Source organism: Podarcis bocagei (genome assembly GCF_964188305.1).
Source record: "Podarcis bocagei genome assembly, chromosome: 8".
Lineage (NCBI taxonomy): Eukaryota > Metazoa > Chordata > Lepidosauria > Squamata > Lacertidae > Podarcis > Podarcis bocagei.
The window spans coordinates 51046179-51069812 of NC_138133.1; the positions used below are offsets into that span (position 1 = coordinate 51046179).

At 41.6% G+C, this 23634-nt stretch overlaps 1 protein-coding gene and 1 long non-coding RNA gene across 5 annotated transcripts in view; one reads left to right on the plus strand and one right to left on the minus strand.

The window, feature by feature from the left end:
* The window catches only part of MAPRE2 (microtubule associated protein RP/EB family member 2), a 99564-nt gene that overhangs the window by 13043 nt on the left and 62887 nt on the right, over positions 1 to 23634 (plus strand). For all 3 annotated transcript variants that reach the window (XM_081205890.1, XM_081205892.1, XM_081205891.1), the window contains exon 2: positions 9698 to 9760. The gene's annotated coding sequence lies outside the window, so the exon portion shown is untranslated. The remainder of the gene's footprint in view (positions 1 to 9697; positions 9761 to 23634) is intronic.
* LOC308593481 overlaps positions 20286 to 23634 on the minus strand; it is an 88932-nt gene continuing 85583 nt past the window's right edge. For both annotated transcript variants that reach the window (XR_014010975.1, XR_014010976.1), the window contains one exon: positions 20286 to 21597. This is a non-coding gene — a long non-coding RNA (uncharacterized lncRNA). The remainder of the gene's footprint in view (positions 21598 to 23634) is intronic.

The window sequence follows — 23634 nt, forward strand, 5'->3', positions numbered from 1 at the left end:
TCCACGTAGAACTCATAGGGGCTGCCCTGCATCTAATTGCATACTTGCTGTAGCTTAGAGTTCTTTGATCCTAACTGGTGTCATAGTGCCTTCTACTGTAATACCTTTTGATTTTCTGATGTCCTACACCAGCACATGCTGGTTATGGTTGATGGGAGTTGTAGTCCAAAACATTAAGAGGGTACCTTTTGGGCAAAAGCTACCCTACGCTATGCAATGGTTTCAGAGCATCCAAGATACATCTTAACCTGTTTATGTTAAGTGTGCCTGCATTTACCGGTAAATGGAGTTTGTTCATTGTAGCAAAAGGTCATCAACTGTCTTGAAAAATCAGTTCTCTGGACTGATTCTCCCTTTCTGTCTATCAGCAACTTTTCTCACTGCAGCTCCTCCTCTGTTGCTGCTACTTCCTGTATGGGTTCTGCAATGATTGCTGCTCTTTCTGAGTCGGTATTAGAATGCATGTCTTTCTTACTCTGGTCTTTAGGGCATTTTCCATATAAAGCATGGACTAGAAGAGAGTTTATACAAAGCTGTTTGTTATGGAGGTGTACTACATTTTGTTGGTTGTAGCAGTGATAAAGGAAACTGAAGCTATGGGAACATGAGCAAAAAGAGCAACAGCAATGCAGCTGAATCTTGAATCCTTGCCTTGGCACAGCTCTGATTTGTCCTAGGCGAATAAGAAATTGCACTGCTAATTATTATTTTTGTCTTGCTTGCAATTTGCTTCAAATTTAGATTTCAGTTTAGGTTATGAATGTTATACAATATCTATGGGAGCGAGGTAAATGTTCAGAGACCCATCACATCAAGGATTGAGTATACAGTACTAAAATTCAAAAATTAGGCAGAACTTGGCTCTCTAAAATTACAGTATATTTAGCTAGAGAAAGTGTGGCTAACAGAGAGATCAGTTATGTTATCTGGGACTGTAAAGCACTGGAGCCTGGAGGACGGAACAGTGTCACATCTGGTAACTTTGCAGGCCAAACAGAGAAATTACAAAACTTAAATTTTAAAAGGCCTGGGTGAATAGTAAGGTTGCTGAAAAGAAGACCAGGCAATGCCCTTTATTCAGCGGATCTTTCTCATAGAGATGTGTGCATAGCATTGCAACATTGAGCACATGGCTGTATACACACCATACATTTAAAGCACATCTGCACCCCCTCCAAAAAGGCTCTTGGGAGCTGTAATTTACCTCTCACAGAGCTACAGTTCCCAGCACCCACAATTCCCATGACTCTTGGTGTGGGTGGGTGCTTTGTATGGTGTGTATGCAGCCGCAGAATGGCAAACCCTTATCAAATGAAATTCTTAAATTTCTAATACCCTCCTGCCCTTTCATGTCACATGATCAGTGCTGCCTTGATCTCCATTGAGTTCCTCAGTGCAGAGCCACTAGCTATGCATACGTCAAATAATGCTATCAGTGCTTGTAATCCCAGGTACAGATATGGCTGCTAACCAGGAGACATCTCCTGTTGTTAGATTGTCACCTAGTGGTTCATTGCTCTGCAGTCTAGATGGCAGCTGTTGTCTCCTATAGGATTTGGGTTGAAGAAGAAATGAGTGTGGTCTGACTTTTGTAGCAGAGAGCAGAAACTGCAGAACCTAGATACACATAGCTGAAGTTCAGTTTGCAGTTACAGTATTTGAAAAAAATTACACTGCTTTTCAATTTTGTAAGCACACTAAAATAAACTTTACCGCTAAGCTGTTTGACAGTCTTCTTTGGTCTGGTCAGTTGACTGTAGGTTGAAACCGTTCTATGTGCTCAGTATTGCATACTGTGTAGATTTACAAAAAAAATTACTCTGCAACATTCTACTGCAATTTAGTAATAATATTTATAGTCATTTTGTGTCATTTACAGCATTGTGTTTGAGTTTATTTAAATAGCATAGTGACATTTGTCCTCTTCTGATAACCGGATAAGTTGTTTGTGATAACTATTATGTGCTATTTGTACTTTTATTTCAACATTTCAATAACTAATGTTTATAATATTTGAGTAACTGTATAATGTTTAATTGCAGGTCTGTGTTTAAATCAGATTTCCTTATCTAAGTGAAGTTTTCTGAAACTATTAACTTTTGTTGCATAAGATGTAATTGTCAAAAAGATTACACATTAGAGGTTTCTAATAAGCCTGCATTTTTGCAGAGGTTGTTTTATGCGGAGTTTGTTCTGGGCTTCAGCTGGCAAACAAATGTGATGGAAAAGGAAACAGAATACTTTGATAAGGTTGCAAAGTGATAGGACCAAAAACACTGATGATTTCTTGGCAGCCAGACATATCTTCCTGAATGGGGGCATAGATATTGTTTTCTTCTACTTGAAAAGAGCTACTGGTTACTGGCACTGCTTTTGTTCCTTGAAATGAATCACACTCAGTTGGATGGAGCCATTAATCCATTTCCCTTTCAACTGACCTATTAGAAAGCAACCCTTCTTTGTGCCTGGCATTGCTGATCATCTGTTGAACATCACTACAAAATACAATTCCTTACTGCATTTCTACATAGAACAGATCCCTTTCTTGTTTGGTGTTGTTATTGCTGTTTTTTAAAAAGTAACAACTCTATCCTTTTTGGAATAGGGATACTTTTTACATACTGGCTTTCTTACTCCAGTGGGCTTCTGTCCCCTGTAACTAAGTCACAAGTTAGAGCTAGTAAAATCAACAAGTAAGATTCCAGACTTACCATCCGCAAAGTGATGGTGTCTGATCTCAGCCATGAATAAATGGTCTAAATCAGGGCAGGTTCAGTGTTGAGGGTAGCGACATATATCACTCTGTCCTCCAATTCTTCCTACTGATCATACTCATAGTCTTGCTGTTAGAGATCTGATCATAGCTACAGTTGCTTTTATAAAATATCATTTTTAATGCTGGCTGTAAGTGTAGCTAGGTCCTTTTAAAAGTCTCAGTATGTCTTTGGGTTATTGTTTCTACTTCACAGTAAAGAAACTGGAATAGTCCAGATACTTTTAAAGGTTTCATGTAACTTTAGACAGGAAATTTGCCACCATTGTGGTTAAGCATCAGCGGCATATGTGCCCTCTAGGCAACCTTGCCCACAATGCTTCTCTCTGTGGAATGACCCCTTCGTGCAAGACATGGAATGTCGGCACTGCTGCCACTTTGTTGACAGCATGGGGGAGTGGCAGCAGTGCTGGAGGAAGAGAAGGAAGATGGAAGAGGTGGCAGCGGGGAAAATGAGGAGAAGGTGGCGGCAACACCATCCCATCTTGAGATGGTGGAATGTCTTGCACTTGTCCTGCCTGGGCATGATGTTTGTTGGGAGACTTCAAAGTCTGTTGTGTGTAATAGTGTTAAGGTGGATTACAGGGGATGGTAGGAATACTTAATTAAATTAGTCTCTGCCAGATGCAGAATAATTTCAGGATGCACTGATGGTTGCTGAGAAGGAATCGGCAATGGCTGTTTCCCCATGTTTTGAAGAACCTTTCTAAAGATTCTCAGCCTTTTTCCTTTAGCATATTAAAACGCAGGAAACAGAATCTGGAATGGTGCTTGGATTAATATAGTGGTGCATAAATGTCATCTTATACAGATGCTTTATACTTAGCCAGACCATTTGTCCATCTAGTACTGTCTGCTTTGGCAATAGCACTCCAAAGTCTTGGGAATAAATCTTTCTCAGTCCCCCATGATACTTTTAATTGCAGTAGCCACAATTTTAACCTAGGACATTTTGCATGCAGCTATGGGTATGCATTTTGCATGCAGCTATGGGGGACGCGGGTGGTGCTGTGGGTAAAACCTGAGCGCCTAGGACTTGCCGATCGCATGGTTGGCGGTTCAAATCCCCGCGGCGGGGTGCGCTCCCGTCGTTCGGTCCCAGCACCTGCCAACCTAGCAGTTCGAAAGCACAATTAAGTGCAAGTAGATAAATAGGGACCGCTTACCAGCGGGAAGGTAAACGGCATTCCGTGTGCTGTGCTGGCTCGCCAGATGCAGCTTGTCATGCTGGCCACGTGACCCGGAAGTGTCTGCGGACAGCGCTGGCTCCCGGCCTATAGAGTGAGATGAGCGCACAACCCTAGAGTCTGTCAAGACTGGCCCATACGGGCAGGGGTACCTTTACCTTTACCTATGGGTATTCAAAGGTTATCCTGAAGAAAGAGTGATTTGGGGCAGTGCTTTAAATATACCATAGAGCTGATTCATATAAACAGGCAGTGCTTTATCTTCTCCATGCTAGCATATATTCAGGAACCATAACTTCTAGACCAGTAACAGAAATTGTTGTGGATTCCCCTGTGTATGCAGCTGAGTCCCACTTAACATTTTTTTATGTGACTGTGTGCCTCAGTGCATGATCACTTGCTGCTGGGATCTGGGCCTTGGAGCAATGGTTGGACTGGGAATAGAAATGCAGAGTAAAGGCTAACTTTGAAACAAGTTGCCTCTTTTGATTTACAGAACTGTCTCTGGAGAATAGCAAATGGAGCAGGGCCTTTTCATGTTATTATATCAGGCAGTTAACCTGGTGTTCACTTTAATAACCCCTGACTCCTTGATACTTCAGAAAGTCAAGTTCCTGGGGCTGAAATACCACAAGAATGTTCTGATAAGATATTTGTGAGCAAAACTATATAGCTGGGAGCCAAACTCGACATGGTGTTAGATGTGTGAAGGCATCTGTCTCTTTCTCTCCCTTTGGCTGAAAGTAGCCGTTAAGGGTCTTCCGCCCTCCTGACACAATCTGATCCAACTTTGAATGCCCAGTGGCTACAATTAGCAAAAAGACTGAGAGAGCAAAGAGACATTGGAATTGTATTAATGCATCACTGATGTCCTATTTAATTTGACTGTGAGATAGACAGCTTTTGTTCAGTTAAGTTCACAAGAAACTACATCATCTAGTATTCTAATCTGGAAGCAGTTTGGATAGCTTTGCATAGGCTTACTTACAATTACAAAAGGCCACCATGTATGTCAACATACTTGTTCTGCTTGCTCTGTTGTCCATCGTTTAATAGTAACCAATAAAATATTTATGACTGTATTCCTATGGATATGATCACTTGCCTATGAAAATTTTGAAGACGTCTTTAGACAGCATGATGGAGAACTTCGACAGTTCTGCCCGTGGCCTTGAGTGAATTCTATAGATCTTGTTATGGAATGTCAGGTGCTGCAAGCTCTTAACTCACTGTGAAATCAATTGAGCACCAGAGGGCTCGAGTGAGAGTTGTTCAGATGAATGCTTGTCAGGCTCATTGATAATGAAAAGTGGTATCCTTGGCCCTGAAGATTAGGGGACATAATGTTGGTAAGAGCTTTAAAGTGCATTTATTGCAGAGACTTAAACGGTACTAAAAATAATCTCACATATTGTTTTCTACAGTGAAATGTTTCTTGTGTTGCTGCTTCTGTGTGTGTCTACTGGGTATTTAAGTGGATGATTATCGAGTTCTGAAACTAACAAGTTAGTTAGTTTCTTAAACAAGTTTGGAATGAAGTCCTACTAAGTTCCATGGAACTGATTTCATAATGCATGTTTAGGATTGCTGCCTAAACCAGCCCAGTAGCACCGTCTTTATATTTGCATAAGTCATTATTTGACCTTCAGCACTGGAGTAACAATCTAGCAGTACCGGACTGGATCTAGACACATAAAAAAAATGTTTCGGGAAAACGTGTTGTAAACCTCATACAGTGGACCCTCGGGTTGCTAATGTGATCTGTGTGGGAGGCACATTCGAAACTCGCAGTGTTCACAACCCACAGCGCCACGTCTGCGTGTGCGGGTCGTGATTCGGTGCTTCTGCACAAAGCACGATTTAGCACTTCTGTTCATGCCTGAGCACCAAAACCCGGAAGTAACCCGTTCTGGTACTTTCGGGTTCAGCGCAGTGCACAACCCAAAATCGCGTAACCTGAGGCGTCTGTAACCCAAGGTACCACTGTAATGGGAAAGCACATTGGTGAAAGATGGAACTCCAAAGCACCATCTGGTGTCCCAGTGTTATAATGCATTTAAAACACTATTTCTTTACTAATGTAGCTATGTCCCTGGTGTCTTTGATGTGACATTAGCAGAATTCTGAGTCCTTTACTTACCTGTACAGACTGGTCTGGAATGTATCTGCAGTTCTATCATTCCCTCTAATAGGCACCCCAGCCCCTGAGTGTGGAAGTGAATATCCTGTATATGTGGACTGATAACACGAAAGCTTGTTACTCTAAAGAATTTATGGACTTTGGCTATTGTTGGGGTGGGGAAAACATATACACTGCATACGTCCTGAGCAATAGAAGATCTAGAACATCTTCACATCATCTGGGTGGATCCCCCCCCCCATGCTTCAGACTTTTTGCTCTTATGTTCTGCCCTTTTGTTCTTATATTACAAGAGCTTAGTGGTTACTTCTCTTTGAGGGCCCCATACCACATAGAAACCACATGGAAGGATCTCACTGCAAGAGCCATGGTAATCCTCCACACTCTGATGCCAGCATCATTTTTTCCATACAATCATGTCCTTCCCTCCCATGTTGTTCCCTATGTTCTTATGTTGCTATGGGGAGTGTGGGGTGGAGTAAGAAGGGAGTGGCAGCCATGTGGCTCCTATAATGAAAGAACTGGCTCATAGGCTGGGGCAAATAATAATGATGGGAGAGAATACAGTGGAACATAAGATGATTGTTTGTGATTACTGTGATAGTTCTTTGCAATACGTGCAAAAAGCATTTTCCCCCATTTCTCTTCAGAAGTAGATCTGTGTAGCAGAAGACTCACTGTGGCTTTTAAATTTTGTGTGTATGTGAATCAATTTTCTATGGAACTTCCCAGTTCTCTTTGCATTGTTTTTTGGTGGTATCTCCATTTTTTTGTGGTTTTCCACAGAAGTGGATCATGAACAGGACTGTATAGAAAACTGCCATTGATCCAACATCCTAAGATTATCGACTTTTTATCTAATTCACTCCCCCTTTCTAAATCAAGTTCAGTAGTACAGTTCAGTAACCTCAGACTCTGAACTTGGTAGTTTAATAGGGCCTCCCTTCTTTAGATGGCTGTATTGCTTCATTCACTTCAAATTGTGGTAAGCCAACCCTGATGAGTTTGGGGGAACCTCATTCTGCTGAGTGAGGCTCTGGATACCTGCCCCAAAGTCCTGCCCTGAGGGTACCACTGGCAAATTAGCCTTCCAAGTCTATAAGTATGCTATGCCTGGAGAACGGTCAGCAACCAAAGCAAGGCAGTACAGGTGGCAGGGGTGGCAAATGGGTAGCATTTTCAGTGGTCTGGAAGTGATGCTTCAGTGCCTTTCATTGCTTTTTGCACCTCATCATGATTTCTCAAAGCAAAACAACTGACATAATATGTCATACCTTCAACCTTGTAAGATGTCAGATTCCCTGAACACAGAAGAAAAATGTGGCCTGCTTGATGTCCCGAATTGAGTTGAGGCAGAGGAGTTGCTGCTGGGCAGAATTGATTTGACCAAAGATTGGCAGAGGAAACCTCTGATGACAAGAAGAGAGGGAGGCATCCAACTGCCAACTCATTGAGGCAAAAATAGTCAACATGATTCCATGCAGACCTTCTTGAGCTACAACTCCCACCATCCCTGATCTCTGACCATGCTGACTGGAACTGGTGGATATTGGAGTCCAAAACATCTGGAGGGTACCACACTGCCTGCCCCAACCAAAATGAAAGAACTAAGAGATTTGTGAATAAAAGTATAAGTTAGAAAGCCTTTATCTTCCCTCTTCAATTGGTGCTAGGTATGCGCGCGCGCACACACACACACAAGCATACAAAAACAGAGCCCCTAGTGCTATCCTACTTGTGCACACACACAAACTAGGTTGACAACCCAGAAGGTTACCATGTATCAGTCAAGGAACCTGGTATAGTCCAGAAGTTAGTGATCTCCCTTATCTTGCAGAGCTTTTGTGCCTGGCTTATAATACATTTTCATTTGTTGTAATGGAACACATAGTAGTGTGTGCTTCTAAGATTGGAGAACTGAGGTGAGCTAATAGCTTAAGGGAGTTTCTCTTCAGAGAATGATCCTCTACCTAAATCAGGGCTGAGAATCCATTTTCAGCCTGGGGACTCCATTCCTTGCTGAGCAATCTTCTGAGGGGCACACACCAGTGGTGGATGAAGCCAGAGGCAAAAGCAAGCAGAGCAATGGGTGTGAATTTTATCTTTGTACACTAGGCCAGCTTCTGCACAGACTTTCATACCCCTCCCTACCATCCACTACACTATAGCTCAAGGACATGTTCCAGCCACACAAATATATATGTGGCGCAGGGTCAGCAATAGTTGATGGGCTACGGCTTCCATTGTCTCTGACCATTGTTGACTGGCACTGATAGCAGTTGTAGTCCCAACAACACCTGGGGGGCACCACGTTGGCTGCATTGGACAATACTCAGTGAGATGGAGCAATGATCTGACTCAGCTTTTTGTCCTGCTTCCTTAAGTAGCTTCCTATTCCATGCATCATTTAATGAATATTAATCATTGAAATCACTTGGTTTAGCACTCCATATAACTGGGAAATTTAAATTTGCACCTTTCTGTCATGTGCATGAAAGTGTTGGAAAGGAAATGTGGCAAGGTCTTGGTGCTCGGGGGTAAGAGTTTCAGGGGAACTGACAGCTTGTACTTGGAAGATAGCAAGTGATATGCTGAAGCGAATGGAAGCTGTTAAGAACTGGAAAGTAAATGAAGGGTAATATCAGTTCACTTGACGCGTTTTCGAATGTTGCCATTCAAGAGGGGAAAGTATTGCTTCACTATGAATCTGAAGGATCTCGGTGTCCTGAGAGGCAATCTGTTTGGAGGGTGCAAGGAGAACAAATCTTACCTAACCATAGCAACTAGAAGATGGCTGTGAGGTGGTTAAGTATTTAGCTACCCCAGATAGCTCACACACAGTGTTACATGACTGAACGTTGCAAACAAATAGTGCTTTTCCATGTGTACAGATACCAAAAGAAGAACAAGTTGGGATATTACTGCTGCTGCGTGGGGATCGTCCCACCAACCTCAGTCTACCCTCAGCCCACCCTGCACCTGCCTGCTTTCTTACCTACCACACTGCTTATCTGCCATATCCTTCATTTTATATTACAGGCCTAAATTTCAGTATTTTCACATTTAGGATATCAACCAGCGTTTTATTCTGGAGAAGACATATAAAACACTTTTTGTTTTTTGCTTAGGTTCAAACATCTCTGAACAGTTTCTCTCTGTGTGTTTTTTTTATCTTGGAGATAAACACCTTTGTACTGCAGCATGATGTAACATTCATACAGATATCCTGATGTGTCCTATGGGTATTCACACTCTAACTATTTATATAAATAATTGTGTAAGGATTGCACCATGTTGAATTCCCAGGGCTTAGTGGGGCCTGCTCATTAGAATGGAGAAGTGATTACAGTCTATCTTTCCAATTACCTTTTGTGTTTTTTCAGATTTCAGGCATGTGTTATGCCTAGATCAAGGAGACATCACAATATAGGAGATGCATCTTGTTAACAGTAGCTCTGTGTTTGATAGTGTGCACTGTAATGAATAGTTTCTCATCTTTCTATGGCTATATGACTGTGCCTCTGTAAAAATAAATGTCTTAGGTTGCTGCTTCTGATTTTCTTGTTGAGCTAAACAATGCTTTATTTTCTTTTTCAGAACTGAACTGCTGCAAAGAATCATTTCATTCTGGCAATTGGGGAAGGTGCATGAATGCACAAAGTAAGTTTTGTATTTTTGTTGCATTACTAAGATAGATAGTGACTGAATTTCATATTTATGACCTTCTTTTTCTTCCTACAGGAAGCCTAAAGTGGCTGGCAGTACATGTAAAACAATTCAAAAACATTGCAATAAATATTTCTAAACAATAAAGCCCTTCAATGGCATACCATATTTATAATGACAAATGACTGAGAATGTTATTGGATTTTTAAAATATTAGTTTAAGTTTCTCCCTTAACTAACTGATCCAGTAACTAATCCAATATATACAGCAAGCTGTATAAAACATGAAAAGCAATGTGATGTGAAGACTGGAGAACAATAATACAGTTAGGTGATATATCCACAAGGTGGCAATGTGTAGAAAGTCTTTCTAAAATAGAAGCGTGAAATAAGAAGATGCTGTGGCAGAATGTACTATTCTAAAAATGCTTCTTTCAAAAACTAACGCTTCTTTTATGTGCCCTGGATTTTAAATGCAAGAGAAATTTATAGTATGGAATTTGGTTTAAGTATGTAGTATGTATGTATGCAAGTATGCATGCTTTCTGTCTTACTGGGCAGCCTGCCATCTCAAGGTAGACTTGAACGAAGCATCAATTCCAATCTGGTTTCAAGCTTGGTTGTGGGATGGAAACAGTTTTGGTTGCCTTGACAGATGACTTGAGCAAGATAATCTATGTGAGGAACGCTACCCTGCTAGTTTTTCTGGACCTCTCATTGGTTTCTCATACCATCAACCATGGCATCTTTCTGGATCTCTTGGGCTGGGCTTAGGAGGCATTGTTTTGGTTGTTTCCATAAGGTGATACTGCAGGACTTAGCTCCATTCCCTGGCCTTTGGCCAAAGGGGTTCCACAGAATCGATATTGTACCTCCTGATCTTAAACATCTATCATGATAATGCTGGGGAAAGTCATCTGGAAGTTTAAGCTATAGTATTGTTGGTATGTTTCTGAGTTTCCATCTCTCATCTCCACTTTTTTAAAAAAAATCTCAGAGCCTGTGGAAATTCAAACTAGTGCAGTTTGGGGATGGATGAGGGAAACAAGCTGATGTTAAGTTCAAGCAAGACAGAGGTGCTGCCTGTGCAGATGATTCAAGAAACATGTAGCCTGCCATGTCACTAATGCCCAATTCACACTTAACATGAAAGCAAACCATGGCTTATCTTGAATGAGCAAACATGTGGGCTCCCATTGAGAACATTGCAGCTGCTGTGCTCCTCCTAGTTTTGCTGCTGCCACACTGCTTTGAGCTTCACTGTGATTTGGCTTAGCATTGCAGCCAAACCTGGGCTCACGGTTTATTTTGCTCCAGACAAACCATAAGATGCAGTCAATACTTGTTCTATGATGCATTGCTTGTGGTCTGTCTGGAAGAGATAAACCATGAGCCCAGGTTAGGATGTAACAGTAAGCCAAATGACAGATTAGCCCACAGTTACAATACAGAAGCAAAGCAACCACAATCTTCTCACTGGAAGCCTGTACATTTGCTCAGTCACGCTAAGCCATGGTTTGGCTTTGGAAAAGCGCTGGGGAACCTATGGCCCTCTAGATGTTACTGATCTCCAACTTATTTCAGCACCAGCCAGCATGGTCTGCAGTCAGGGATAGTGGGAGTTTGAGTCCAGCTACACAGCTTTCCCAGCATTGGCTTAGAGTTACATGCAAAGCAGGTCCAAGTCTAGCTGCTACTTGTGAGTATCTGCTTCCTGCTATTGCTCTTAAAACAAATTCTGACAACCTACACTACACTACACTACACTACACTACACTACACTACACTACAGTGTATCAAAACTGGCAGTGTTATAACTTACAAGTGGAAGGAATGTTAAATACCACTGAGGGACTACAGAAGCCCACTTAGAACAGTGCCATAGATAATAAAAACTGATCTTGGAAGCCATATGTTTCCGGGAGTGTCTCTACCCTAGATCAACAGTCAGTTTCCTAAATAATTCCCCATTGAATTCTGCCTGCCATGTAATATCCCCCCCCCAAAGGGATGCCATCATCTATTACAATATATTTTATAGCATAATAAGCTGCATTGCAACTTCACAGTACATGGCTTCATCGTGATGTTGTAGAAGTAGCAAGTTTTGTTCAGAAGCTTTTACTTGGCACTTGTCTGGGGCTTGTAAAATCAATTACAATTTTCATATGCAGCTATATTTATCCCGCGGCCTGAAATATTTTACCAGTTTATGTTGAACATATTGTTTGCTATATATTTATATTTATAGAAGTATTTATATGCTGCTCTCTCATAAAATATAAGTGTGGTGTACAACAATATAAAAAGATAAGCCATTAAAAATAGTACAGTACCATCATTGAAATGACTAGCTACTCAAGAAAATTCAAAACAACTGTATAGGCCCTGTCAGCATGAAAATGTCTTCAAGAGTCAAAAGGCAAAAGCAAGGATGCCTGCTGAGTCTCTGTTTGTAAGGGTTTTCTGCATCATGGAACCAGTGGCACTAAATGCACAGCTTCTGGTTGGCCTCTGTAACATGGGGGACAACTAACAATACTCTTTCAGATAACAACCACTGTTAGCATACTGGGTTGAAGTCTATGGAGAGAAACAGAGCCATTAACTTTATGTTTGCATTCTAGCATGGGCTTTTTTTTAGGGAAACAGATTGTTACTCAACCCCAAGACCTTGGAAAGGATAGGTGATAAATCTAAAGACAACAAGAGAGTAAGAGAAGAGGGAGCACAAAGAAACAATAAGACAGCAGGGGGTCAGTGGAATAGCAGGTCCCCTGTAGGAAGAAGATACTATTCTGCAGCACACAGAAGCCAGCAGAGGAAAAAAGCAAAGCTTAAAGGATGTATGGTGGGGTTACTAGAATCTATCATCTTGATCATTTGACAAAGGTAAAAGGAAATCATCATGTGTGCTTGATCTCCAAAATAACCAACATTCGAAGGAGAATATTTTTTTTGCTGCAAAATGCTTGCTAAACTCAGAGTCACAACTGGAACCTATATCTAACAGAAACACATTCCCAAAATCAAACATAAAGGATTCTACAAAATTAGTGAGATTTTGTTAATTCAGAAGTAATTGCAAATGTTCATCCTTAATTTTATTTTACTTAGAATCATAGAATCATAGAGTTGGAATAGACCACAAGGGCCATCGAGTCCAACCCCCTGCCAAGCAGGAAACTTGTTTGAATGAATCAGACTTTGCTGCCTAGGAGGCAGGTTTTTACTAGTCAGTTAGTATAACTCCCAAGGGATAATATCCGGTAATAGAACGGGGGGGGGGGGGGAGCTGTATAAAAAATTCCAGATCATTTTTAAACAGGTCCTTACAAGGGCACTGAGCCTAGCTTACTATTACTAAAATAAACAAGCAATCTAAAAGTATAAACAAACATTCCATTTAAGTTAACATTTCCCCATCAAGGGGGAAAGTATCAGTGTCTTCCCATGCTTAAGGAAAAACAATAACAAACCCCTAAAAATAGTAGATTTGAAATTAAGGAATATGATGCTGACTCTGCAACTATTCATGGGGTGGAGAGTTGCCAGAAATTATATGATTATTTATTATTTATTTTTGTATCTATACGCCATCTTTCTGCTAGAGCAGGTTACAAACTAGGCATGAAAAATAGTTGTTGAAATCACTGAACACAGTAACAGAATGAGGTATTAAAAGCCTTTTTGAATAAAAATAATTTCAATAACTATATGAAAGATAACAGTTAAGAGCCAGGCAAATCTCCACAATAGCAGTAGGGAATCTTATTTCAGCCTAAATGTGGACAATTTAGGCTTTTGGGAACCAGAAGTAAAAGTGGGTGTGGTCAGTTGTGAAAAGTGGGTGAAAAGAGATGCAACTCTTTCATTTGCACATTAGCCCTGCATTCCAGCCATGCAAAAACCAGAAATTTATACACACGGCCACACCTCTCCACTCTCTACCCTCTATTCAGGCAAGCAAGAAGTACAGTATTCAGTTCACAGAAACAATCCCGCCAGGCAAAAGCACTGGGTGGTTGAGCGACTGTTTGGTTGTAGAGAAGCATCAGTGAAAAACATGGCCTGGAGAGGGTCCCAAGGGCTAGATAGAGAGGGGCTTGGAGCGTTGTGTTTGGTCACCAAACCTAAGATTCCCCACCCTTGCGCTACAATGATTCATATTGGTGTGACCACAAAGAGGATTCCATCTTCCAACTTCATCAAAGTTTCTTAGAGCTTTATAGGCTAAGACAGGGGTAGGCAACCTAAGGCCCATGGGCCAGATGTGGCCCAATCGCCTTCTGAATCCGGCCCCCCAGATGGTCCGGGAATCAGCATGTTTTTACATGAGTAGAATGTGTCCTTTTATTTAAAATGCATCTGTGGGTTATTTGTGGGGCCTAGGAATTTGTTCATTCCCCCCCCCCAAAAAAATAGTCCGGCTCACCACATGGTGTGAGGGACGGTGGACCAGCCCACTGCTGAAAAAGGTTGCTGACCCCTGGGCTAAGACTAGCATTTTAAATTGAGTCCAGAAATAAATAGGAACATACCACCTCCCAGTAAATTACTCTGGTTACTGGGTGCAGGGCTGTTCCTCCAGTGAGCCAAAGCAAGTCTCATGACTCAGGCAGTGGACCAAGGCTAGGTAGAAAGGTGGTGGAGTGGCAGTGCACGGCCTCCTGCTCCTTGCCATCCACAGCTGAAGGCAAAGGTTTGTCCACCTTTGGTCCCACGCTGCACTCAGCTCTCACCTGTGGCTCTTAGAAGTTGCTAGCATGCAACAAAAGCCATATCAGAGCAATGGCTTCAACTGGCTGGCTTATCAAGGTGAGGGTAGCCAATGAGTCTCAAACCCTCTGTGCGTTAGGGACTTCCCCTGCATGTGAAGGCAGGATCTAGTAATATTTGCAGCTAATGTTCTATGAAGTCCATCTGTAATATATTTAGGAAAACTTGATAAAAAATACAGAGAACGCACAACACATTTTTTATGTGATACCTCATTAAAAATTCTAGTGTTCAGATGTATATTTCAAATATACATTCCAAATATATGAAAGCAGACACAAAGTGCTCTGAATTTGAACTTGCATGAAATTCAGACATGGAGTTGGGATAGTTTCTCCCCCTTTTAATACCCAGTGTACACAGTCCCCAGTTATACTGTAAACTGCCCTGTTCCTCAGATAGAGGACAGTATAGAAATGTAATAAATATTGATAACAAATAAGAGAAATGTGAAAATGTAACACCTAAATTTAAGTTTTTTAAATATAAATATGTTGGATTTTATCAGCACAGAGGAATAGTGGCATGTTTCTTTCTTTCTGCTGTAATAAATGTGTGACACAACTCCAGAACACTTTCCTAGTGTTTTTATATTTTCATTCAGCTTTTCATACTGCCCTTCCTTACCACAGTCCTTTGCCATGGTCTATACTGTTGCACAATGTAAGGAAGGCCAAACCAGCAATAAACTACTTTGGTTGTGTCTGAATGTGTCACTGTGGAACAGAAGGAAAGTAGTCCTGACTCTGGTAAGGATTAGGCATGCAGTCGCTATCCATGATTATCTATTGAAGGGAAAGGCCTCACCTACATGCATCCCTTTGTAGTGCTTCCCTCACTGTTAAAACATGTCTTTTTGGTGCTCTACAGCAGTGTTTCCCAACCGGTGTTCCGCGGCACACTAGTGTGCCGTGAGACACCGGCTGGTGTGCCGTGGGAGGGAGGCGGGCGAGAGGCGGCGGCGAGAGGCGGCAGGGAGGATCCGCGTCGAGCCGGGGCGGCTCCGCGGTGGTCGTGCCGAGCGGCGGGGCAGCGCGCGCAAAAGGGAGGAGCGCGAGACAGCGGAGGAGGAGGAGGCCGGCATGTCCGGGCAGCAGCAGCAACAGCAGCAGCAGCAACTCCCGGCGACGGCTCCTCCTCCGCCCGCTATCGCAGCCGCCGCCGCCTCAGCTGCCGCCGCCGCCTCAGCTGCCCTCGCTCTGCTGCCTCCTCCCACCCCGGCAAGGGGGAGGGAAAAAACTTTCATTTTTGTGCGTCCCTCCCGGCGTGACGCTGCGCGCTGACGTCACGGGGGCGGGGCTTTAATGGTGGTGTGCCGCGAGATTTTTTTCTGGTAAGCAGGTGTGCCGTTGCCCAAAAACGTTTGGGAAACACTGCTCTACAGTTCTCAAAGGCACAAGAAGTCATTTTTCAGACCCAGTTCCCTATTCCAACTTAGCCTCAGTTCTGGGTAATGATGCTGACCTACAAGCAGGTTCCTGATCTCTATTGACTGGATTTCTTTTTCCTTTTTGAAGACTGTGTTAATTATTGGGAACAAATCAGTTCTTTTGCATTTGCAACAAGCCTAGTATGTAGCACAATATGGCCTAGTTTCCTGCTGTGCCATAAACTTCAGCATACTTGCCTATTTCCATCTATATAATCATTACCGTCATCTCTCTTTCCTGCCAGATCAGTTTGGCTTTTGTGACTGTCCCAAAAAAACTTATGGCTGAGGCTACCAATAATAAAAGACACAGTGATGGAACTCTGCCAACGCTACCTTTTCCCCCCCCCCTCCTCTTTTTGTGTGGCTCCCCTGACCCACTCACCATGATGCTTTCTTTAATGGTAGTACTAAATTAAGCAACAAGTTGAATGTTTTTTTATGGTGGTGGTGGGGCTTCTCTTAGAGGAAGTGACTCCTTTGTTCTACATCAATGTCAATCCCTTTCATGTGGGGGATACATGTTTGTGGACTCTTTCTGTGAGTAACAAAATAGGGTACCAGGAAACGGCAGTATTGTATCATAAAAGAATAGGAAGGCTTGCTCTTTATATACAGGAAGTGTGGAAGGAAGTTTGTAGCATCTTTACTATTCTGTTCTTAAAGATATGTAGTTTGTAAAGTCACTACTGAAATTACCTGAAATATTTATCAAACTGATAGTAAAGTCCCGAGATAAGATTTATTATAACATTTAGATATTCTCAGTGGGCTAACCAGTGTGGTTACAATAGCCTATGGTAAGCAAATGAAATATGTACTCTTCCTGCAAAACCTTAGTATAAATGCTTTATACTGTGTCTGATCTGATGTGCTCAAGATGATTGTTAGCTGCTACTTGTTAGTCTAGCATATGCATGTGATAATGCAAAATAGCAATACATTATTGGTTATTATAATGTGCCATGAGTCTATGTACCATAAATAAGTTGCTTAATTACATCTGCCTATTGAGCAATTGCTAGATGACATTTTGTTGCCCAGCTTCCTGGCACAATAAAGTTCTCATTGAATAAATATAAACCTGACCATAGAAATAATATACGTATTTTAAAGGAAAACACTGTTGGGATGAGATTGAAAAAGCAGATCATCAAAGCTCTGGGCACACTGTACCATTGAGTGGATTCACAGCTGGTTGTAAATTCATAGAGAGTACCAGTGGTTTCTCATCAAACTTTTGAGGGAGGTTTCAAGTTGGGTGCCTCAGGACTCTGTCCTGGACCAAACAATCTTCAATGACTTGAGGTGGAGAGGATCCTTAGATTTGCAGATAACGCACAACTAGGAGGGATTGCAAACACCTCATAAAAGAGGAATAAAATATCTATCTAGGTTTTAGCTCTAATATGCACCTTCTTGAGTATGCAGTGTGAAAATGAGCTGCTGCCCAAGGAAGGGAATAGTGCTGGGAAGTTTGTATGTATGTCTGTGCTGACACTTAAAATACTAGTTTGCACTAGTATAACCCTATGGTGGCTTTTTTTGAGAAGAAAAAAAGAAGGTAGGGTTGCCATATTGATCCAGAAATGGCTTAGGCTCTTTGAGTTTATTTATCTATTTATTACACTTATATCCTGCCTTCCTTCCAAGGAGCTCAAGATGGCATATATGGTAAGGTTACCAGATGTCCCCGTTTCCCAGGGACAATCCCTGGATTTACAAATCAGTCCCCATACAAAATCCATTGAAGTTGAAAAGTGTCCCTGGATTCATTTAAAAAAATCTGGTAACCTTAATATGGCTCTCCGTCACATATTTTATCCATAAGACAACTTAATGTGGCTGGTTAGACTAAGGAGGAGTCACTGAAGGTGATCTTCACTGCTGAGAAGGGAATCTAACTTGGGTATTCAAAGTTATAGTCCAATACTCTTTCCATTACTGGGATGATGAGATAATCCCACAGATTTTTAAAAAATTGTTTTTGGTCACCCCAAGTACTTGGGCAGTTTAACTGCTCAACCACCTTTCTATTCTCAGAGAATTAAAGCTTTGCTGTGCTGCATCTGGATAGCTGGACAAGTGCCTTGACAGCTTAGCACTGAAGGCGAAGGAGAGCAGTCATTGTTCACAAAACATTCTTAGGGTGAAATCTCCTTTGAGCCTCTCTTCTGCTAATCATGTAAACATATCAATATGAATGTGCTAGAGAAAGTGGTTGTAGTGTGGAAGAGCATTCTAACCAACACAGATATTGCATTTTTTATTACACATGTTGAAAAGTCTCTTTCTGTTTCCTGGATCAGTCTCCAAGTCTGTGTTGACATCACTTGTGTGGAATAGGATGCTCATCTGTACACAATCTGGACAACCTTATAAAAGTTTTTGGCCTGTACACTAGTTTGGTAGAGGACATAATAAAGAAATTGTGAAAATAAAGCACTTCCCTGAAATGCTGCTTGTCGGCTTTCCAAAATGTAGATTACTACAAATGTAAATCACCAGATTATTTTCATATTTTAGTAAGAATTGGTCAAATTGAGTATTTGCATTATTGACTGAAAATATTGTTGGAATTTCCTGAAAGTGCTCCTTTTGAATGAAATCTCGTATGAAAAGGAAGGGAATTTCAGAGACGGAAGCCATAGAAGAAGCAGACTGTCCATTAAAAAAGAGGTTTCTCCTATTATTCATTGAAGTAACATTTGATAAAAGTCTTTGGCTTTCATTAGCATTACACCCGCTTCTGCTATAAACCTCCAACCCTCCAAACTGTTGTTCCTTCTATTTACTTAATGGAACTCTCTAGAGACTGGAATTGCATTCTAACAACTGGCTTGTGGTCTACATTTTATGTCAGTTGGTCTGCTGCTTATTGGAATTGTTCTGCACACAGCTATGAATGTGGGAGGAGGAAACCTACAAGATGATTTACTGTATATGTAGTGGTTTGCAGTAAGGACCAAATTAACTACATCTGTAATATGTGCATTGTTTAAAAATGTTAAAATGTCAGCTAGGCCAAAAGGTATGTCATCCATATGGAACCCATATTATTCCTCCCCTCTGTTCTCAGTATTGCATTGGCAGGGTTGTAGCTGTAAAGGGAAAGAAGATAAAGCTTCCCCTCCCCTCTCTGTGCTTGCACCATAATTTTAAGAGACACAGTGAGAAGAAAAGAGCATTTAAGGGGTTCAGATCTGCCAGGAAAAGTAGTAAATGTGCTGCAGCTACATTAACAACAACAACAACAACAAAATGTTGTCTTTTCATACTCTTAGTTTGATATGTGTATGTGTCTCCCCCCCCCCGTCCCACCCAAAGTAGTGAAAATGAGCAGGCATTTCATTTTCTGTATTGTTCTCCCAGACCCTCCAAGTATCCCTATTTTCCAGAGACATCCCAGTTTCTGATTTGATCCCAGAATGTCCCGCTTTTCCTAGGATGTCCCTATTTTCATTGGAGATATGTGGGAGGAAATGGAGTTTTCCGACCCCAGAGCCATCTGAAGGCAATCCTGTATGAGGAAGGGTTTTTTAAAAATGTTTTATTATGTTTTTATATATGTTGGAAGCTGCCCAGAGTGCTGGGGCAACCCAGTAAGGTGTGTGGGGTATAAATAGTAAAATTATCATTATGGAACGGGACATCCCTATTTTCATCAGAGAACGGCAAATCTTCATGTTCTAGGACATTTGGGGGCTATCCAGTTCTCATCTTTACACTGAGATGAGTTCTCATCCAACCAGTATCCATTTGCCAACCTGTCAATTACTTTTTGTGGTTGTCAATGATCTTTTAAATGCACAAACATGTGTCAAAGCTCATCCTTCATTCCTCACTTCTGGCAAGCCATGGGAAACCTTATGTGCCATTTTATCATTATCATTTATATACTGTCATCATCCTCAATGATGCTTTTAGAAGAACAGAGATCCCTTTCCTGAGGAGCTTACAATTAGAATTGAACAAAGAGGCAATGGAAGGGGACAGAAGTAAGGAAAGGCTAACAGGGAATAAATATTATGTTGGTTACATGTGCTTAAGCTTAGTTACAGGAGAGCACCCTTTTGGCCAGACGGTGGGAACCAGAAGTGGCCAACCTTCTGTAAGCGACATTGGGTGGATTGACAGGCAGGTGGCCACACCCATCAACTGGCATATGATGTCAGGCACGGGGGGGGGGGGGCCTATCAGGCATGCACAGTTTAGAGTGTGCTCCTGATTGTTCCTTTGCAACCATGACTTCCATTTGGTGCCAGATTTAAACAGTGCTGAATGCAAACCACATCTGCAAAGGAACAACTGGTGACAGGTTGATATCCTGCAGGTGTTCTAGGAGGCAGTTCCAAGCATATGGGGGAGAAAGGGCAAAGTCTTTTGAGGGAGCAGGACACCTTTGGGTGGTTGAGGGTAATGTAACTGGAGGAGTGAAGATCACAGGAAAGTATTGAGATATAACAGTAGCGAAAATAAGGGAGCAAGAACATGGATAGATGTAAAGATAAGGACAAGGACCTTCTGTAGGATTGGGGAGTATATAGGAAGGGTTAAATGTAGGGTGCCATGTGGTCAGATCTCTTATAGAGATAAAGTATTTGACAGCACAGGCGTGGATAGATGTAAGGGAACTCTGGTGAGACAAGGGGAGATCAGAGGAGAAGACTGTAGGGTATAGCTGAGAAATGGCCAGACATGACCAGAATTTCTGTTGATGGGGGCAGGGAGAAGTGACCTGACCTGACCATGGGGTGCCTTCAAACTGTCCATATCTTGCAGGAGAGAGCCAAGCACATATCAGAACTTTAGGTTTGTGCTGTTAAAGTGCTTTGTTGCTCTTGCACAACAACCCACTTATAAACAAATGGATATTTTGTGGTTTGGAAAGTCATAGACAAATGCATTGGAAAGCATGAGGTAAATGAATGACTAATGGAAAGATGTGTAGACACCCTGCAAACAAATTGGGATGAATGTTCATTTTCATGTAAATCCTCCATAAATAAATCAGAATGGATTCTCAATAAAGACCAGACATGGTCTAACCTACATGTAAGCTTTGTGGACGCAAAATGAATAGGTCATTTGGAGGACCCCATGGACTAAATATGGGGGGGTGAAGATGAAAAAGTAATTGAGTTAAATCTATGTGCCTGTTCAACAGGCTTTGTCCCATTATGTTGACAATTGTTCAGTGAGTTTGTCACCAAAGCAGGCAGAAAGCATAGGAAATGGAAGATTAAAGCACATCCCCTTTAACTATACGGACCTTTGTCGGCAAGGTGATGTCTCTGCTTTTTAAGATGCTGTCTAGGTTTGTCATTGCTTTTCTCCCAAGAAGCAGACGTCTTTTAATTTCGTGACTGCTGTCACCATCTGCAGTAATCATGGAGCACAAGAAAGTAAAATCTCTCATTGCCTCTATTTCTTCCCCTTCTATTTGCCAGGAGGTGATGGGCCCAGTGGCCATGATCTTCGTTTTTTTGATGTTGAGCTTCAGACCATATTTTGCGCTCTCCTCTTTCACCCTTATTAAAAGGTTCTTTAATTCCTCCTCACTTTCTGCCATCAAGGTTGTGTCATCTGCATATCTGAGATTGTTGATATTTCTTCCGGCAATCTTAATTCTGGCTTGGGATTCATCCAGCCCAGCCTTTCGCATGATGAATTCTGCATATAAGTTAAATAAGCAGGGAGATAGCAGCTTACAAAACTCTTAACATAATTAATATACAGCAACTTATTAAGTAACATAATGAAACGGGCAAAAAAACCCCACACCTGTTATGCAATCAGTATTCTTGGTGTCATTATTCACAAGTCTACCATTAGTAAATGAGGAAGCATGCTTTTCTTGCTGTGTTCTAGATGGACACAGGATTGCTATATCTGTGGCATCACTGACAGCATGCTCAGTTCTTAGGAAGAAACTGTACGGAAAGCAATGCCCGATGCCACACCCTCTTGATGAGCAGGCTGACTGAATCCAACATCTGATGCTACAAAGATATTTACACAGGACACATTTCTTATAAGAGATGGTACATCAATTCTCTGCCTGCAGCTCTGTGGAGAGCTATTGGAAGATGTGCACACTCTGCTTAAAAAGAAAGTTGTTAGATTACAAGTTTAAATTTGCTTTTCTCTCAAACGTCCTTTTTTCTACACCATAAATGAAGAGCCTATAATTTTCTTCCCACATTGCTTCTGTACCTCTGTCCTGTTACATATTTGAGGTATACTATATATTGGGTGAGGGGGGAAATAAATGCAAAAAATCTGCATTAACCCTTCTAATTTATTTTTTTATTCTTTTAATAACACAGTAAAGTAGGTTAGGTTTAGAATTAGAGCATTGCTGCAGGACAGACACTGAATTTCAGCACTCTGACTACTGACTTGGAGATAGCACTTGGCACCCAATGAAGCATATTCTGAATCAGCTGACAGGATCTACCCAAGTAAAGGGAATCTGGGCCTTCCATCTCTTTTAGATGTGATGCCTACATTTATACCCCTGAAGCTCCCAAGATTTGGACTTTGAGCTTTTATGAACCTCTATGATATATCTTTTAATGAAAATTGTAGGGTGTGCTGGCTTCTGTATGCAAAATTGTAAAAGCTGTTACGCTGAGCAAGAACTACTGCCCTCTGGTTGATTTGACAATAAGAGATAGCAGACTACCTATTTCAAGGTTGCAATAGGTATGGGGTTTTGTTTTTGTTTTTGGTCTCTTGCCCCTTCTCAGATGAGGTCAGAGCATTTTGCCTCTTGATTGCCTATAAGGTAGGAAGGTCAGGCTGAGAGACTTGCCCAAAGCCTTCCAATTAGTGTTGAACAGAGAGCTGAATTTGTTTTTTCATCTTTACTAACCTGGCTGCCTGTGGAAGGCAGCAAATTTTGTCACTGCACTTCTGTTGGCTGGAAGGAAGTGATGTTTTTCATTGCTTTCATGATAGTTCCATTGTGTGTGGTGGAGGCTTGTGAAAAAAGGATCAAAGTAGATGTTTGTGAACGGAAATATTTTTTTATTTTTGCTGGTTTGATATTTGTCATCCTCTTGGCATCATTTTGCAGTATAAGGTGCCAACACATATTTGGAGTGCCTATTATTCGAAAATGTGAATTGTTGAGACTGTGACTGGACCTTCTCTAATCCATGCTAAGTGAGGGCAAAATGTGAGGGAAATGTGTACCCTTCAGTCTCTTTATGTTGTTTTACATGTTTTAGAGCTCAGCCCTTAAAGCACTTTTGGAGTCTGCATGAGTTTATATAGGTTTTGGTGGACTCTGGCTCAGATTATGCCCTGAAAGAATGCCACAATGTGGTAAAGCTGAAATAAAGCTCAGGAAGCATGCTTTGCTTAAGCAATATAGTTTGTTGCCTTAATACAAAGATACAGTACAACAGAACAGGCAAAGCATACTGTGTTTGTGAGGTGAGTGGCGATTTCCTTAGCTACTGAATAGGTGGGTGGGCTGTGTCAGAGAGAAGGGCTATCCTAGGCTGGCGGAAGGAGTTGGGATGGCTTCCTAAAGGCTTTCCTTTCTAGACAAGTAGATAGTTTGATACCCTTTCTGTTGAATGGTAAAGGTGCAAGGCCTAGCTGCAACACAGGCTGGAGGTGTGAATTTTGGTTGGTAAAGTCCTTACCT